The following is a 20265-nucleotide window of genomic DNA, read 5'->3' on the forward strand; positions in this document are numbered from 1 at the left end:
AAGTTCTGGAGCCGACCTCTAATTCCCAGGCTATAGTATGAGTAAACAGCTCTGCAGACTCCACCATCTGTGTTACCCCATACTAAGACGGGCAGCTGGAGACTTGGGAGCTGTGAGGAAGCAAGTGCGATTGGGGTGACACCTCTGAGGACTGGAGTATTTGTGATGTTGAAGTTGAGGTGGAGGAGAGCCCACTTAAAGGAGCACTTGATATCCGTTGAAGCACATGCTGTTTTTGTGCCTCATCTGGAATTTGTAGCGATTGGCATGGCCGTAAGAAAGGGATCTTCTCACATTGTCCGCTAAAAGAAGTAGACATCTTAGTTTGGCTGGAAGATGGTCTTTCTTCAGCAGATGTTACTGTTGCTTTAACACCTACCCCATGGATACAACCTTTCTTTCCCTTCCCAACATGCCTATTACCCTTTCCACCAGCAGCAGGCCTTTTTCCACTCATTTTGGTGGTTAACCACTTAACAACTCTGGAGTTGTTTGTTTTTTGTGCAATGGATGGGAACCGAGCAGAGCTGAGTGGCCAAACTGTGGTATTAGCCCAAAAGTATTGGCTGGGCTAGATGCAGATAAAAATTATTTTGAATTTGCAACCTGGTGGAGGTTAGTATAGATGGACTAATAGAACAAGTCCCACACACTGCTACAAGCCAAAATATTTTTTCAGAGCTAGATGCAGATAAAAATTATTTTGAATTTGCAACCTGGTGTAGGTAAGTATAGATGGACTAATAGAATGATGCTATGCCCAAAAGGTTTTACTTCACTAGGTGCAGTAAAAAAATTTGCATTCTATACACAGGTGGTGTAGCTTGCAACACAGATAGGCTACTCCACTGACTAACACACTGCAAGAGGCCAAAAAGGATTTGCTTTGCTAGATTTAGCCAAATGCTGTGAAAAAAACTTGCACAGCACTAGTACAGACCTGCCTGGCAAAAAGGGATAGGAACTGATGTAACCTAGCCCTCAAAAGGACTGCAATTACAATTAGTCTTTACTCCCAACCTATCTATTTAAGAGCACAATCCTGCCTGATAAAAGTCGTAGGAAATTATGTAACCTAGTCCTCAAAAGGACTGCAATCACAACTATTCCCTACTCCCAAGCTATCTGTAGATTTGTGCGAAAATTGGCTTGAAATTAACACAAAGTATAGCGCACACAGCAACAGCGGTGCCGTCTAACACGCAGCTGCAGCAGTGAGAAAATGGTGGCGACGGGGAAAATGGCTGGGTCTTATAGGGCAAGGACATGTGACATACACTGCCAATGACACATGCCCTTGCTTGTGTGAAAAAAGCAGTTCGCTCCGTGTGTGCGCTGCTGATAGGCTGACAGATTGCACCTCCCTACTGTAAATGCGGGAAAGAGAAAAAAAAATGGAGATCTTCATTATTTATGCAGAGATCCATCCCCTGCCCCTCCACCCATCCCACTGTACACTCAAACTGCGTATTTACATTAATTTTCAGCATTACTGAGAAAAAATTCAGTTATGATTTTGGTGCACGAACAGTTATCGAACATAACCTCGAACAGCCGAATTATTTTCAAATTGTTCGTGTTCGCCGAACGGCTCGAACACCGCCCAAAACAGCTCGAAGTTGAGATTGGCGAACAGTTCGAGTCGAACACCGCTCATCTCTACTGAAAAGGAGTCAGCCAAGTCCTTGTGGCCTGCCATACACTGTTTGGCTAGCAGCCATCTCTCCCAACATACAGATGAGCTCTCATGTGTTCTGTGGGGAGGAGGGTAATCTGCTGCCCCTAAGCAATTTGTGCCTAGAGAACAAGGAGCGGATATTTGAACTGAACATTTGTTAGGGCAGCGAGGAGACCCCCATACACATTACACAGCTAGATTAGCCAGATATTAGCCCACTTTAATCCAACAGAAAACAATGTGACTTGTAATTGTGGCGCCCCTGAGGGTTCAGTGACTACAGAGGTACTGCACCTCACCCAGAGTGTGGTGTCTCCTTCTCTCAGGTAAGGAGGGAGTGCTGCCCAGAACCCCAACACCCGCATTCAACACTACACTGCTCCAGGCCGGCTGGAGGGGCAACATGCATGAGCGCAACTGCTGAGCCCTGTTCCTGGCTGGAGTAGGGGGAACCCAGAGGTAGGGGGAACCAGTAGTGGGTGTGGGTGGAGGAAGTAGTTTAAGGGAGCACTATAGTAGTAGGTATATAAAGGGGAGCCATTTTAGGGTGGCAGGAGAGTTTGGTAGAGGAGTCAGTGGAGAACAGTCAGGGATCAGAGTCTCTTTAGGAGCTCTGCTCCACAAGCAGGGCCCAGTGCTAGAGGCCCAGGAGGGGAGCAGAGGAGTAGCCTCCGATCTAAGGAAGGGATCCTAGGGTGTACGGCGAGTGCAGGACGGCACCTGTATGCCCCGCATCTGTCAGAAGACAGGGATCGTAGGCCGCAGGAAGGGGACGGACCCCTGGTCCAGCCGTGTAACTCCAGGTCTTGGCTGGGAGGCTTCTGGCTTATATAGTCAGTTGCCGAAGCCTCATTCTAATCCCTGTGAGGGACAAGCAGGTCCGGGAACTCCAACGTACAGGAGGGGCTTCAGAGCACCCGAACGGGATTGAGAGTGGGAAGCGCAGGGCAGGAGGGAGAAAGACCCAGCGTGAAGACGGTCTAGCTAGTAACACAGAAAGTGGAGTTCTGTCAGGTGCTCCTAATCTACCTGACGAAGTGTTGAACCCCTGCCTGGTGAACGCAGCGCGACGTGGGAGGCCCGACAACTGTACAGTGCACCAATGGAACTGTCATAAGAACTGTGAATAAAGACTCAGATGACTGCACCGCACTGCCTCCGTCCATTCTTTATCTGCGCCATCTTTCCCTCCCTGCACTACAACGCCCAGCGCATCTTTCACCGCCTTACACCGCCCTGGAGCAAGCTCTACCTGTGGAGAGCCACACCATCCCTGCTGCCACCAGCTCCAGAGGACGGCTCCGCAGCGGCAGCTCCCTTTGGCTGCCTTCCACAGGTGGAGTCATGAACACTTTCCCCAGATCCTCCAATATCTTCCCCTCTTTACTGACCGCCCTGGGTCACGGACAGGGCCAGCCACGGTGATATCCCCTATACCGGCATCCATAGGCCAGCTGCCGAGTACCCCACGGCCCAGGGGGCGCGTCAGCTCTGGCGTCACGAACAGGATACGTGACCAACCAGTTATCGGCGGGTGAAGTGTGCCTAAAGAACTGTGTAATGATACTGAATGTGGTGCCCGCCCCAGAAGAACGGGCGCCATTATGTGCGTGACCAAAGACAACAGTATGGAACCTCCCATCATGGGCCGGGTCCCAGAATGGCACCAAAAGCATACCCTGCCCCTTGCAACTGTCCGCATAGATGTGTCCGTCAAGGCAGGGAGGCAGTCACAAGGAGTGACCGACAGCAGATTGCCATGGGACCGCCCCCGAAAGAGGAGGAGGAGGAGGAAAGAAGGAATGGAGACAGGGTGTGGTCTTAACCAGTCTAGACAGACCGCACCCGGCAGACAACATGGACGGAAGTCAGGATCAAGCCTCCGCCTCTGGCCTGCTGCCGTGGCAAGCGACCCCCCTCACCCTGGAGGGAGAAGCCAGTAAGTTATCCCCGGAGGACGCGGAGTTCCTCCAGAGTGAGATTCTGGAGCTGAGCCAACAAGTGGACCGGGCCCAGCAAGCAGCAGTTACCAAGTGGAGGAGCGAGCTGTTGGAGAAGTTTGCAGCACGGTGTAGAGCAGCACAGGATGCCAGCAGCGGCAACCCAGCGGAGCCCGCTGAATACCAGGAGGCCGCGTGCAGCACACGAGCAGGTGGGAAGAAATCCCCTGTCCCAGGTGCTGCAAGCGCCGACCTGCTCCTGGGCCTCCTACACCAGCACTCTCCGTACCCCGCCATGCCCTCCCTGGAGAAGCTGCTCAGCCCGGAACCTCCACCCCCGGGCACTGAAGTTAGGAACCTTCTGCTGGGTTCCCTCCCGGAGCCTCCACCTCCGGCACCTGAGTGGGTGTACGGCGCGCCGGTCTTCGATTGGTCCGCCCGGTTTGAGGACCAGCAGCCGTGCCCGCTAGTGTTGATCGAGCACTAAAATGCTCGGGTGCTCGAAGCTCGGGCCGAGCTCGCCGTGATACTTGGGTGCTCGACCCAAGCAACGAGCCCAATGTTAGTCTATGGGAGACCCGAGCATTTTTGGCATGGCACTCCCGGCCGTCTTTTAAAAGCCTAACAAGTGCCCAAAACGATTGTGACAGTGCTCAAATGACATGGGGACAGCAAGGGGATCGCCCAAGGAAGCATTTCTGATGCCCAGGTCACTGCTGTCAACAACGTGGTCAGAGGTATTAAGCCACTTTTAAGGGCTCACAATAAAACATTCAAAAACTGCTTTCCTGTGAAATATGTTAAGGAACTGCCTTTCCTGGGTAAAGACTTGTGTATAAGGTAAAATAAATAACCCCCCCAAAAAAATACTCCTCCACACCTTGGGCTATGTTAACAAGTAGCATTTTTTATGCGTTTTTGCACTTTTGTATTGCTTTCAACCGTGACAAATGCATTCACTGGGAAATGTCATTTTAACATTTTACAACCTTATCTGACCATGTGCTGTGTGACAGATGCATATGTAGCGCCCCGAGGGTTCGGCCGCTACAGGGGTATTGCACCTCTGCCAGAGGTGTGATATTCCACTCCCGGGTAAGGATGGAGTATGGACCAGGGCTCAGTTAGCTGCATACAGCGCACACACCCCATTTCCGAGGGACAGCTCAACGGTGCTCCCACTAGACAGAAGTGCAGGCACGACCGACTATGTCCCTGCCTAGAGTGGGGAGGGGGGTGGAACACCCAGTGCTGTAGGGGCAGATAGGGGTTGGTTCCTGAGCGTAGGAAGGAGCTCATTGGTTGCTGGTCACCTGGGCTCATGGTCAGAGGGAGGTATAAAAGGTGGGCACCATCTTAGAACAGTGTTCAGTGAGAGAAGGAGTGCAGCCAGAGAGGGCTGACAGGGAGCTGTGGCTCAGTCTGGGCCCAGTTCCACGAGGCAGGCCTAGAGGAGAGGCCGGAGCCTGAGAGGAGAAGGAGAAGTGATCCTAGAGAAGAGGCCGAGGAAGGAGGAGAAGTGGGAACAGGAAGGAACGGAAAAGGAGAAGAAGAGACAGAGAAACAGAAGGGCTCAGGAACAAGAAGGTGGAAGGGACCCTAAGAACCCACGAGAATCCAGGGTGAAGGGTCAGGCAGATTAAGGGTACCGTATCCCAAGTTGGTGGAGGAGAAACTACCCTCAGCCAAAGACCGGTCGTCGTGATCATTTATTGGTGCGACACCTCATCAAACCTGCTAGGAAGGCACCATATAGGACAGCGGAGGACGGGGCCCACGTTTAACCGCACAACTCCGCGGCAGCTGGACAAAAGTGGGTCACTGGTGAGGCAGGCCAGAGAAAGGACAAAAGGGGGTCCTGAGCCATACTCCTGAACTGCCTGGGAGTTGACTGAGCCCCTCACCTGGTGGACGCAGCACGGCTCGGGCGGTCACTACCTGTACAGAAGTGACCTGGAGTACCTGAACTGTGAGTAAAAGACATTGGACTGCAGTACGTTGTCTGTGTACTCTTTCGCTCCTCCAGCACTACCGGTACTGGGACTATCACCACTATCACTCCCACCATCCACTACACTGCCCTGGGGCTGCACTCTTCCCGTGGGGAGTCACACCATCCCAGCTGCATACATCGGCCCCCAGCGGACTGCCTTGCAGCGGCGGTTCCTAATAACCGCAATCCACGGATGGCGTAGTCGGACATTATCCATAGTGCATAGCAGACTACCATTGGTCTGACCACCCTGAGCCGCGGGACCGCGCCGCCACTACTACTCCCAGCGTCCCCCTACTGCCCGGTTCCGCGTGCCCCACGGCCCAGGGGGCGAGTCACATACAGTGCTGAAAAGACATGGGAACAGCATGGGGAAGACCCCTGGAAGCATCTCTGACACCCAGGTCACTGCCTAAAAGTGTGCCCATCAGAAATCTTCCTTGCCGCATCAGAAGATGCAGACTTGCAACTATCCCCGTGCAAGTTCTTGTCCCAGGGTATTGTTCAATTGTACCTCCCCCATTCCTTGCAATGCAAGCGCAAGTATGCAGCCTGCCACCCACCCACACCCAGGCTGCAATACCATACTGCTTGCTTTCACTTGAAATTGGGCCTTTTAGGCATGTGGAGGCGAAATCTGGCCACCACGTCGTGGCTGCGTTGGCGGCCTGGAATCCATACTCCGTTCCCAGCCGCCCGGCAGCCGGGTGTCCACACTCGGTCCCCAGCCGCCCCGCAGCCGGGTGTCCACACACGGTCCCCAGCCGCCTGAGGGCAGCCGGGTGTCCATAAACTGTCCCCAGCCACCCCTATTTCTCCTGTCAACTTCCCCCCACACACTTTTCTTAGCCCAGCCTGCTTTAGGGCAGCATTGGACGACACCACCAGAGAACCAGACTCCTCTGGTGGGCCCTGGCTTCTCCATCAGGGGAGTTGAGAGTGCCAAGGTGAGGAGCATGATGATGATGATAGAAGTTAGCATCTGCTTTGTTTTCTTGGAATGCAAGCATAAGTGTGCAGCCTGCCACCCACCCACCCCCAGGCTGCAATACCATACTGCTAGCTTGCACTTGAAATGGGGCCTTTTAGTTTGGAGGAGGCCGAAACTGGCCACTACCTCATGGCTGCTTCGGCAGTGAGGTATTCAAACTCAGTCCCCAGCAGCCCCTATTTGTCCCGGTGTGCCTTATACATAAGGTTAAACGTGTATACCAAAACATTACCTGTGCCCTCCCCAGTGCATATAGTGGGAAGGACAGCCTATTCCGCTGTAGTGTGTGCATGCCAAACCCCTGTTCATGGTACATGCGAAGTTGCCTCCCACCCTGCACCTGTCGTTGCAGACTTGCAACTATCCCCGTTCAAGTCCTTGTCCCAGGGCAGTGTTCAATTGTACCTCTCCCATTCCTTGCAATGCAAGCGCAAGTATGCAGCCTGCCACCCACCCACCCCCAGGCTGCAATACCATACTGCTTGCTTGCATAAACGGTCCCCAGCCGCCCCTATTTCTCCTGTCAACTTCCCCCCCACACACTTTTCTTAGCCCGGCCTGCTTTAGGGCAGCATTGGACGAGACCACCAGAGAACCAGACTCCTCTGGTGGGCCCTGGCTTCTCCATCAGGGGAGTTGAGAGTGCCAAGGTGAGGACCATGATGATGATACAAGTTAGCATCTGCTTTGTTTTCTTGAAATGCAAGCGCATGTATGTAGTAGCGGCTAGGCCTGAGGTAGTCAGCGTTTTGGCGCATATCCTACCTCCTCCGAGGATTGCTGGATGTTTTTCTGCTACTATCACAGTTCTATGACTCCCGTTAAAACAAAGCTTCAGGTGATAAATGATGGATTAGGTAGTGGCAAAGGAGAAGGAGCAGGAGGAACAGGGACCATTCACATCAATATCAGGCCAGTCAACCACATATGTCTTGTAGGATATGTTTCTGTAACAAAAGGAGCGGTTCGGCTACACAGTTCTAGGGCATACAGTGAGTGCAATGCCTACCAAAAATTTTGAGGCACTCCAATGCCCCTTGGAAATGATATGGAGGTCAGAGGGCCTTAACTAAACCGTTTTTTCCATTTATACCAACTGGGTCTCCTGTACACTGTTAGCCTAAGCAGTGAATGGAAGGCTTTCCAAAAATTATGAGGAACTTGCAATGCCCCTTACAAGAGCCATGCAGTACAGCATATTACAAACATAAGTCCCATTATTGGAGAGTGGGTCTCCCATAGTATTTGCTTATGCCTTCCAAGCAAAAGCTTCAAAAAATTAGGAGGAAATGCAGAGCCCGTTCGAAGGCTCGTGGAGGTCCCAGTAGCTTAAGATGGTTTTAATGCCCCTTACAAGAGACATGGAGGTCAGAGTGGTATAACAAGACACTTTTAATGCCCCTCAGAAGAGACGTGGAGGTCAGAGTGGTATAACAAGATGCTTTTAATGCCCCTTACAAGAGACGTGGAGGTCAGTGGTATAACAAGACGCTTTTAATGCCCCTCAGAAGAGACGTGGAGGTTAGAGTGGTATAACAAGATGCTTTTAATGCCCCTTACAAGAGCCATACAGTACAGCATCTTAAAAATATTATTCCCATTATTGGGGAGTGGGTCTCCCACAGTCTTTGCTTATGCCTTCCAAGCAAAAGCTGACAAAAATAAGGACGGAGGAACTTTCAATAATGGCAACACGGACCACGGTCACCCTGGTGGTATAGTGGTGGTGGAGGCTGAGGATAAGGAGAAGAACATAAAACAGCCGAAATGAGGAAGCGTATACCCATGTGTGGGTGTGAAGTGGTGCATGGGAATACACCTCCCGAAATAACACCGTGGATTTGACTTTATGTTACTCTGCTGTTATTTGGTGGTGATGAGAAGTCTTTCCCAATCTAGCCCTTGTTCATTTTGATAAGGGTCAGCTTTGTCAGTTGACAGGAGAGTGTGCTCATCAGTTATAATTCCCCCAGCGGCACTAAACACGCTCCGATAACACGCTAGCGTCAGGGCAGGCCAGGACCTCCAAGGCGTACAGAGCGAGTTCATTCCAAGTGTCCAGATTGGATACCCAATAATTAAAAGGCACAGAGGGAGCACGCTGGTACGGTCGGCAAGGTACTCCCTCACCATCTTTTGAAACTTTCCACTCCTTGTGAGAGTACCCCGCGCCTCAGGGTCTGAGAAAACTGTCCCAGAACGTTGACAGTGTTCCCCCTGCCTCTACTAGATTGGAGTTGCCTCTCTCTCGCTTGTACGCTTTGGTTGGTCAACGAACTGTGACCTCTGCCGCTAGAGTGTTCAGATGGGAATTTTTTTTTTAAACAGTTCTGCAGCAAGGGCCTTCTGGTACTGGCCCATTTTTGTAGACCTCTCCACCTCAGGAATAAGAGAGTGAAAGTTCTCCTTGTAGCGGGGGTCTACAAGTGTCACCAACCAGTAATGACTGTCACCCAACATTTTAACAACGCGAGGATCACTGTTAAGGCAGCGCAACAAAGTCAGCCATGCGTGCTAGACTGGTAACGGGCAAGATTTCCGTGTCCTCACCAAGATGACGACTGACCATGCTCTCCTCCTCCCCCCTGTCCTCAGGCCACCCACGCTGAACCGACGGTATGACACTTGTACAGGTACTACCATCTACAGCGCATGATAACAGCTCCTGTTCCTCCTCCTCCTCTCCCTCTGTCCCCCAATGCACGTTGGGATGAGATGAGGCTGGGCTGTGTGTAATCGCCCACTACGGCTTCTTGATCCATCTCATCATACTTCGGCTGCAATGCCTCCTCTTTAATTCTCTGCAGAGAGCGTTGCAAAAGACAGACAAGTGGGATGCTGACACTAATGATGGCGTCATCACCACTCACCATCTTAGTGGCCTCCTCAAAGTTTGTCAGGATGGTACATATGTCAGACATCCAGGTCCACTCATGAGGTCATATGTGTGGAGTCTGACCTGAATATTGATGGCCTTGTTGCAGCTGGTACTCCACAACTACTCTTCTGCTCACAAATCCTTTGCAACATGTGGAGGGTAGAGTTCCAACATGTGGGGACATCACACACCAGTCGGTGTGCCGGAAGCTGCAAACGCTGCTGCAACACAGCAAGGGCGGCGGAAGCTGTAGCCGACTTGCGAAAATGAGCTGACAGGCGGCGTACTTTCACGAGCAGATCTGGCAACTCGGGGTACGATTTAAGAAACCGCTGAACCATGAGGTTAAGCACATGAGTCAGGCATGGTACGTGTGTGATCTCGCCTCACGTCAGAGCTGCCACCAGGTTACGGCCATTGTCACACACGACCATGCCTGGATGTAGGTTCAGCGGTCTCAGCCACAGATCTGCCTGCTCTTTCACAGCTGTCCACAACTCACAAGCAGTGTGAGGTTTATCACCTGAGCTTATGAGTTTCAGCACAGTCTGTTGCCACTTGGCGGAGGCAGTACTGCAGTGCTTCCAGCTTGTAACTGATGTGGTGATATCTGAGATGGAGGCTGAACATGAGGAGGAGGAGGAGGAGGATGCGCAGGAGCTGTACACTGTGGGGGCAACTCTGACTGACATAGGGCAAGCAATCCTCGGTGTGGGGAGGATGTGTTCCGTCCCAAGGTCCAACTGGGTCCCGGCTTCCACTATGTTTACCCAGTGTGCCGTCAGAGAGATGTACCGTCCCTGGCCACAAGCACTTGTTCCCGTGTCCGTTGTCAGGTGGACTCCTGGTAACTGCGTTGTTGAGGGCACGGCAGATGTTTTGGGACACGTGCTTGTGTAGTGCGGGGATGGCACACCAGGCAAAATAGTGTTGGCTGGGGACCGAGTACCTACCGAGGGACGGCCACCGCCATAAGCTTGCGGAAGGATTCCGTCTCCACCAGCCTAAAAGGCAGCATTTCCAACGCAAGCAGTCGTGAAATGTGCGAATTTAGGACTGTGGCCTGTCGGGCGTTAGCTGCGAATTTCCGCTTTCGTTCAAAGGTCTGGGATATGGACAATTGAACGCTGTGGTGGAACGTGGACGTGGATTCTGTTTCTTGAGAAACTGGCATAACAAGTGAAGACTGAGAGGAGGGGGGAATCTTTACATGCAGTATGGACAGGGGATTGCCTTGCACACACAACAGGGGGTTCTATTGCACGCACAACAGCGGAAGCAGCAGTGGTGACACCCGCTGACACTGGTCGTGGACCCTGGGGTTCGTCCCACAAAGTTGGGTGCTTTGCTGCCATGTGCCTGATCATGCTGGTGGTGGTCAGGCTGGTAGTTTTGTCACCCCTGCTGATGTTGGCATGGCAGGTGGTACAAATGGCCTTTTTGGGGTTATCAGCAGAGTCTTTAAAAAAATTCCAGACTCTGGAAGACCTACCGCTTGTACTGGCAACGTCCCTCGTGTTGGTGTTACGGGAAACGGTTGCCTGCCTTCTGTCTGCGGCCACCACACTGCTTCTTCCAGCCTGTTGGGGTACTCTGCCTCCCTCCCCCTGTGTGCTGCTGGCCTCACTCTGCATGTCCTCCTGCCACGTTGGGTCAGTTACTAGATCATCCACCACCTCCCCTCTTCCACTTGCGCACCACGATGCTCCTCCTCACTTCCTGGCAATTGTGTCTAGTCATCGTCCACCTCTTGTGACAAATTGACAGCGTCGACTTCCTGTGGCCGTGGCTGTTCAAATATTTGGGCATCGCTACATGGGATCTCCTCTTCCACCACTTCAAGCGTAGCAGGCGAGGGGCACAAATATGGAAATGGACCAGTGAACAGCTCTTCAGAGTGTCCAAGTGTGGGATCAATTGCTGTCTGACGACACTCGGCATGGTGGGAGGAAGGAGCATCAGGGTGAAGAGGAGTATGCGGTCGAGATTCACGGCTACTAAGAGTTGACCGTGTGGAAGACAGAGCGGAGGTGGTGGTGCCCAGGTAACTGGAAGTATTATCTGCTATCCAATTAATAACCTGTTCACACTGATCAGTTCGCAATACTGGTGTTGTTCTGTGCTTCCCTAGTAATTCGATCAAGAAGTGGGAGCGAGAAGATGTGGCTGTTGGTTGTGGCACATTTTCACCTTGGCCACGGCCCCGTCCTCTGCACGCACCATCACCAGAACGTCCAGTTCCACGTCCCTTGCCACACGCTTTGCCCATTGTAAAGGAAGTAAAATAGCTAACCCTTTTTCCATTGATAGTGCGAGTGTAATAAAAAGTAGATTAGAACCGTGGAAGAGGAAAACCACAGTTCTATTTCTCTGGCCTACACCCGACTGTTTGTTTTTTTTAGATATAGAAAGGCCCAAAACTGGATACTACACAGATTTTACCCGTTGAACTGCAAAACCACACTTCTGTTTCTGTGGCCTATACCAGACTCTTTTCAACAGATATATTTGTTTCTGCAAAATCAGAGACACTTTTTTTTGGGGGGGGAGGGGACACCAATAGGTTAATAAGACGGGTATTTGTACAGTGTGTAGGAGGAAAAAAAAAAAAGAGGATTTCGATGAAAAAAAGGGATTTTTACTGGGCCCCCGAGACCTGCAGCTAAGTCTAGCAATTTCAGAAACAGGAGCACACAGGACTGTAATGCAGCGTTTGATGGTATAACCACTGCGTCTCCTATATAGCCTGCCTGATATCTGGGATGGATATTAGTCCTGAGAAGGACTGTTTGTTCTGGCAGCCTTTACAGACCCTACAATAACTATTTTGCAGCAAAAAACTCTCCCTAGCTCAGCAGCGCTGTCTCTACACTGTCTGATCCGGAGCATCTGTGTCCAAGATGGCGGCGCCCGGTTTTAAATACTCGAGGTGACGCTGTGCGGCCAGCCAATCACTGTAATGCCCACAAACATGGCTGCGGCATTACAGTGACTGGCTGGCAATCCCTGCATGTTCATTGGCTCTGTAAAGAGCGCCAAACATGCAGGACGGAGACCAGAGCTCCCGCCCGAGTAACCCGGAAATGCTCGGTGCTCGCCGAACATCCCGAGTAGCGTGATGCTCGGACTAGTACCGAGCAGAGTCTAGCATGCCCGCTAGTGAGTAGTGCCCGCTACTCCCGACACCAGGAGGGGCGACCTGATGGGGTTCCCACAGGAGACCCAGGTCGAAGCCCTGCGGAGGAAAGAATTCTGCAGGCGGGAGCTCCAGCAGCTGGAGAAGGAGCTGCGTGCTCGGTGGGCGCGTTGCGAGCGTCTGGAGGCCAGGAACAAGGCCGCAAAGGCTCAAGTCCGTCAGGAGGAGTCTGCCCACCCCAGCCCCCGCGAGGAAGGACTCGTGGTAAAGTTTGACCTGAAAGCTGGGTGGGGCTTTATACAGGATCCAAACTTTGCGAGGGACATTTTCGTAAACCGGCGGGATGTTGAGCCCGAGCTGGAACAGGGTCATCCCGACCGGAATCTATACCCCGGTGACCATGTCACCTACACACGTCACCACGGGGAACGCGGGTGGTACGCCGTACAAGTGTACCGCGTGGTCGAGAACACCCCCCCGCTGGACATACCTTACGACCCGGCTGGGTCAGGTAAGAACCAGCAGTACCCCAGGCGGGGACCACACTATTAATCCAGCAAGTAGGACTGAATACTATGTAAATAGTCACCCGTAAGGGTGCAGTAGTTGAAGTTTGAAATAATGTTTTCTTAGAGTGTGTGTTTTCATAATTACCCGTCAGGGTATACAGACTCCAGGCTGGGGACTGAACAGCCGAAAACTTGTCTTGTATATAGTTCTGCACTTCTTAAAGTGCTTCCTATTGGTTTTATAAGTACGATCACATGACCTCAGAAGAAAAACCCGTTTGGCGTGGCGGAAGACGTGGTCCATCACCAGGATCACCCATGCCCTGCAGCCACGCCCAGGGCCTACGTTGAGGGTTTGCAGACGGGTCCCTCATGCTGCTAAATTTGCACTCGTTTACCAGAATGTTATGGAAAGTGTTTTATAATGATAAATATACTCTGTAACGTTAAAGTGATGTGCCTCCCATAAAGGAAAGATATATAATCTTATATGCAAATGCATTCTTAAAAATTTGCATGTCTAATATACCCTGTTTTGCTCTGTTCCAGCCCGCGGACGTGCTGTGTTTTACCAAGGGGGGGGGGGAGTGTGGCGCCCATGAGGGCTCAGTCGCCACAGAGGTACTGCACCGCACCTCACCCAGAGGTGTGGTGTCTCCTCTCAGGTAACATGTAAGGAGGGAGTGCTACCCGGAACCCCAACACCCGCATTCAACACTACACTGCTCCAGGCCGGCTGGAGGGGCAACATGCATGAGCGCACCTGCTGAGCCTGTCCCTGGCTGGAGTGGGGGGAACCCAGAGGTAGGGGGAACCAGTAGTGGGTGTGGGTGGAGGAAGTAGTTTAAGGGAGCACTATAGTAGTAGGTATATAAAGGGGAGCCATTTTAGGGTGGCAGGAGAGTTCGGTAGAGGAGTCAGTGGAGAACAGTCAGGGATCAGAGTCTCTTTAGGAGCTCTGCTCCACAAGCAGGGCCCAGTGCTAGAGGCCCAGGAGGGGAGCAGAGGAGTAGGCTCCGATCTAAGGGAGCGATCCTAGGGTGTACGGTGAGTGCAGGACGGCACCCGTACGCCCCACCTCTGTCAGAAGAGAGGGATCGTAGGCCGCAGGAAGGGGACCGGCCCCTGGTCCAGCCGTGTAACTCCAGGTCTCGGCTGGGAAAACCAGAGCTTCTGGCTTATATAGTCAGTTGCTGAAGCCTCATTCTAATCCCCGTGACGGTCAAGCAGGTCCGGGAGCTCCAACGTACAGGAGGGGCTTCAGAGCACCCGAACCAGATTGAGAGTGGGAAGCGCAGGGCAGGAGGGAGAAAGCTAGACAGTCTTCACGCTGGGTCTAGGAACACAAGAAAGTGGGGTTCTGTCAGGTGCTCCTAATCTACCTGAGGAAGTGCTGAACCTCTGCCTGGTGAACACAGTGCGATGTGGGAGGCCGACAACTGTACAGTGCACCAATGGAACTGTCATAAGAACTGTGAGTAAAAGGCTCGGATGACTGCACCGCACTGCCTCCGTCCATTCTTTATCTGCGCCATCTTTCCCTCCCTGCACTACAACGCCCAGTGCAACTTTCACTGCCTTACACTGCCCTGGAGCAAGCTCTACCTGTGGAGAGCCACACCATCCCGGTTGACGTAACACCAGCTCCAGAGGACTGCTCCGCAGCGGCGGCTCCCTTTGGCCGCATTCCACAGGTGGCGTCACAAACACTTTCCCCAGATCCCCCAATATCTTCCCCTTTTTACTGACCGCCCTGGGTCACAGACCGGGCCAGCCACGGTGATATCCCCTATACCGGCATCCATAGGCCCGGCTGCCGAGTACCCCACGGCCCAGGGGGCGCGTCATAATAGTAGAAAATGCCATGTGATCTTCTTGCAGATGTTTCCTATGGCATTTTAGGATTATGTAGATACAAGTCTGTGCATCAGTACAGGGCAGAACACAAGAGCGGTGTATGATCAGAGCTGCGGTAATACATTATACCTGTATAACAATTGGCGCAGGCTTTGGTACTTTCCGGTCTCCTTTCAGAGGCTGCCCGTTCTTCTGGGTCATTACTTGCTTGTTGACATTTCCTAGAGCTTTTCTTGATGTTTTCCCACATGATACAGAACCGCGCACTTTTGACAAGTGACTTTCCTTTAGGGAAATATAGATCATGTGAGGACGGTTCCTGAGCCAACCATGTGGAGCATCAATGGGCATGAAAGTGAAAGATTGCCAACACCAAAGCTGCAGAGGCAAAAGTCTTCCAATACACAAGGAACAGAATTATGCCCACCTGGATGTCAGGTGTACTAGTAATCCCAGCACCCAACCCTCATGCCCAAAAGGACTACGTCATTTCTGCACTAAAAGTATTTCACGTGTCAAAACCCCACTGAAGTGGCACTTTAACCCCTTACCAACATGATTTGCAGTTACATCATATGCCAGCTCTGACTTCTTGCCTGGAAGATGATGGCTGTGATATTTAGCCATCATCTGCCTTTAATAGCCACATGTAGAGCAGAGCTCCACCTGTTAGAGATGGACAGCAGCATTAACAGCGAACTGAGAAGGGAGTCATGCCATGTGCCCAACTGTGCCCCTGTAACACGATCGTGGGATGCCATCACTGCCAGGAAGGAGTCTGCTGAAAAGACCCATGCCTGTCATGACAGATCTGTGAGTGCTGGCTATATACTGCAGTATTGCTGTACATAACACAAGAAATCAGATGATAGCATGTTCACATCCCCTAAGGCTATGTGCCCACGATGCAGAAATGCTCCGGATTTTTCCTGAGCGTTTCTGCATCTCCCCTGGCAGAAAAAAGCATGCGGATTGTACATGCGGATAGTACATGTGGATAGTACATGCGTTTTTCCTGCCACGGACATGCGGATGTGAAGAGCTCTTCACATGCATTTCCACATGCGGGTTTTCAAGCGCTTTCCAAGCGATTTTAGCATCACTTAGAAAGTGCTTGTCAACTTGGTCACACTATATAAATCCATGCAACCGGCATGGATTTATATAGTGTGATCCGAGAGAATGTCAAAAAATAAAAAATAAATCTATACTTACCATCCGATGGCCCCCGGAGTCTTGCTTCACTCGGTGCTGACTGCTGGCAGATCGCGGTACACTGCACTGAAGGACCTGCCGACATCAGCATTGCGTGACCCGTCACATGAATATGACGTCAGCGCAGGTCTTTCAGTTCATCGCGATTTGCTGGCATGAGAGGAGGAGCGCAACGGGGACCGCCAGAAGGTAAGTATCATTTATTTTTTATTTTATTCTTTTTTTCACAGTTTCTATGGTACCTGGGTCCGGAGGAGAGTCTCCTCTCCTCTACACCTGGGTACCATCCGCACATTGGAACACGTGGATTGCGCATCTACATATACAGTGATGCATAGTCCATGCGTTCTAATGCAAGTCAATGGCAGCGAAAACGCAGCACTTCCACAAAATAATTGGTAGTGCTGGGTTTTTTTTCCGCAATGATAATCCGCAGCGGAAATTTCCACAGCATGTGCACAGCACATGCAGATCATCATTGGGGAACATGGCAGGCCTTCTACCATGCGTTTTTTAAGCATTTCTGCAGCGTTTTTGCCGCTGCGGAAACACTTAAAAAGGAATCGTGGGCACACAGCCTAAGGGGACAAAAAGGAAAAAGTTTAATTTCTACATTCAAATCACTCCTGCCCCTCTATGACCCATTTTAAAATAAAACATATGGGGGCTACTTCTGTAAAAGTCCAATCAAAATATAAAAATAATTAACCTGATCGACATAAAAACAAAAACCCTCATATGGCTGTATTGACAGAAAAATAAAGCTACTGCTCTTAGAAGAATAAGAAAAATGCAGAGCCGGGAAATAAAATGGTCAGGAAGGGGTTAAATTCTGCCACTTCTATAGAAAATTGAACCCATTTCGCTGACTGCCTTCAATGGCAGCCAAATAAGGCAGAGGGTTAGAGGAATACCGACCTTATATTGTAGACTTCTAGGATGCTTAAGAAGTGGACAATCCCTTTAAGCTACATTGTGCAGACAAAGCCATGGCAGTGTAGAAGGCCGACAAGATCTCAGTGGAAAGGCTGCAGGTTTGCGTCTGCATTAGGCAAGTTATAGAGGTAGAAGTGTTGGGACCTTGTTGCTGTGCAGGTAGAATCTGGAGCCTCGGCCCCGTCCTGCGGAGCCCATACTACAGGGAGGAGGAGCAGCGCCATGTGTAGTAATCTGAGCAGGATAGTCAGTGTTCAGCCAGCACTGATGGAGACTGACACCCCAACTCATTACCCAATACATGACCGGCTTAAAGACCCTCTCCCATCAGAGCTTATCCTCTTACTATATTGTAATCAGATTATACAGCACGGCACTTACAGCTGCTCATTATACCTTTCTACTGGGCTAATTATTCTCTTTTCTCTGCTCTATGTAGAATTAGCTGGGTCCCCTCCTGACCCAGCCGCTCTCATCCCCCTGCCAGGGACTTTTGCAGTGACTTATGACTCCTACAAGGAAAACTGACCTCCTGTTTCTACATACAGCTTATAAATATTAGCAAAAATGTCCAATCACATTGTAAATATAACGACATCCAAAAATGTGTGCGTCCAATGGACATTCCACACGGACAGTGTAGACCGTAGACAGTTATGTAAAAGAATGGGAAGCCACTAGGTGGCAGCACAACGTCACATAACAGGATTTTTTATCCAGATGGCTGTGAATCTACTAGTCATTAGGTTACCTGACTGAAATAATCATTCATAGATCTCCACAGCCAAATGTAGATGTATTGAAGTAGAACAGTGAGACCAGAACCAGTTAGGCTTGTATTTTACCAGTGAGATTCAAAGACACAATTTAAACTTCCTTGACATTACAATAATAAATACCAACCAAGGCCGGTTACCACAACACTGAAAACTGACAGCCACAAGTGGGTTACTATCCTGGCAGAGCTACCATCCGGCTCCCCTACATAGAGGAATACCGAAAAGCCAATATATACGCCTAAGGAGAAATTGCTCAACGGTGAATGAGTACATGATAAAATCGAGGGAATTACAAAAACGCTTCCTACAAAAGGGATATCCTAAAAAAGTGCTAGGCCAACGCCCTTACAAGAGACAGAAATTCTCTATTGACCCCTAAAGCACGAGAACAAGATAATGAGATCCATCTAATAGGAACCTACGACGACCGAAATCAGGGGGTGATGAACATACTCTATGATCTTTGGGCAATTTTGAGATCAGATAAAGATCTGCAAGATGTGGTCCCTGAGAGCCCCAGGGTCACATACAGGAGAGGCAGGAACCTTAGAGATCACCTTGTGCGCAGCCACTTTGTGGAGGACAACACGGCAAAACAACGTGGCTGAGCAGTGACACCACGGGGACTTATAGATGTGGTGACTGCAAAGCCTGCAAATACATCAAGCCTGCAAGAAATTTATCAGTGCCACAACCAAACTAGAAGACCAAAATCGCGAATTCGCAAACTGCAAGACGCAAGGAGTAATCTATATGGCAACTCGCCAATGTCCGATGAACTACATCGGCAAAACCAAAAGAGTTCCGGAGACGGATATTGCACCATATCGGTTATGTCAGACGTAGAGAGGACACAACTCTCTCGAGACACATGCTTGAGAAACACACCTTGGACCCGTTTTCTTTATACTTTCAAGCCATTGAAGTAGTATGCCCCCCCGAGAGGAGGTAATTGGGACCAACTGCTGCTTCAGAAAGAAAGTAGATGGATCCATAGAATGAAATCCTATAACCCACACTACACAAATGAAACATTGTCCTTCTCATGTTTCATTGACACATAATAACATTTTCACCCCCTATGAAACCTCTTGAACCTCGCTAGACCTAAAAACTCTCTAAAATATAATATGTAGAATCCAGTCCATGTTCTTCATAATGGATATTGGTCCACATAACTATCAAATCAGCGCCTTATAGGACCAAAACTATTAAAGTTATTATACTTTAAAATCACAAAATGATCTCTTGAACAAATTGAACTTTGATAACAATTGGACAAATTTCATCAGAATTTCTTCCTTTGTTTTTAGATTATAAAATACTCATCTGAAGACTTAATAATACAGATACATCGATACAATCAGACACACTGATACAATCAGAATAAAAGTCATCCCAATGTCTATTATTATGGACATATTGATACGATCAAATGAAATGAACTTTGAGGAAATAGACGTCCGCAAGCGTTTGCTGGTGCGGAAGCAGTGACATAGCCAGATGGCATTTGTCACGATGAAAGGAAGTTCTGCATCGATGTAAGTGTAGGTGGGACGAGGTAGCACATGAAACAGGCAGATCTGTCTGTAAACAAAACAAATGACAAACTACGAACAAACACTATTAACAACTCATATCGCAACAAACTCGTAGAGACGACATTATAAGATGCAATGCAATATACCAGTCTCCTTCCCTAGATATAAAAGACATATTAATACTGTGAGATCGCAGTGCAGCCAAGACATCTCTGTGAGAAAAAGATCCTACTGGAAGAATGAGACGAGTCCCTGCATGATTATATGATCGCAACATGATACGCCTGCAACGCACCCGAGTCACTCGATTGGATGACAGAAGGGGGGGCGCACAAGAGGTGGCACCAACTTTCCTATAAAGTCACGCTGGTTTAGCCGCCAGACGCTGCCGGCAACCCTGCCAATAAGTTTATTACAAAACTATCGTACTATCAAACCAAAAAAGATCATAGACTGTGAGCCCCTGATGACCATGAGAGTCTCATATAAGAATGATGAAACGCGTAGGGCTGAGCATTTCTATAGAAAGTACTACAAGAGATGATTAGCCAGGCTACCTCAATATAAAGCTCCTAGATCAGGAGAAACAAGCACCGCACCGGTATATGACGGCAGCACTATAAAGCCGTTCTGAAGAGAATAGCACAGGACATGGTAAAATGAATATTATTAATGCCATTATCAGACTGCAGACTCACAATGAGGAGAAATGAGATGGCATGATTTCTAATAGCCAGAGGCTAAATTGAAAAGGGAGTTATACATATAAATAAAGAGATACCCCTAGGAATTGTGACTAATCCCTGGCCTCC

This window comes from Phyllobates terribilis, unplaced genomic scaffold, assembly GCF_046119375.1.
Source record: "Phyllobates terribilis strain yellow unplaced genomic scaffold, ASM4611937v1 Scaffold_232__1_contigs__length_3120203, whole genome shotgun sequence".
In the NCBI taxonomy this organism is placed as follows: Eukaryota; Metazoa; Chordata; class Amphibia; order Anura; family Dendrobatidae; genus Phyllobates; species Phyllobates terribilis.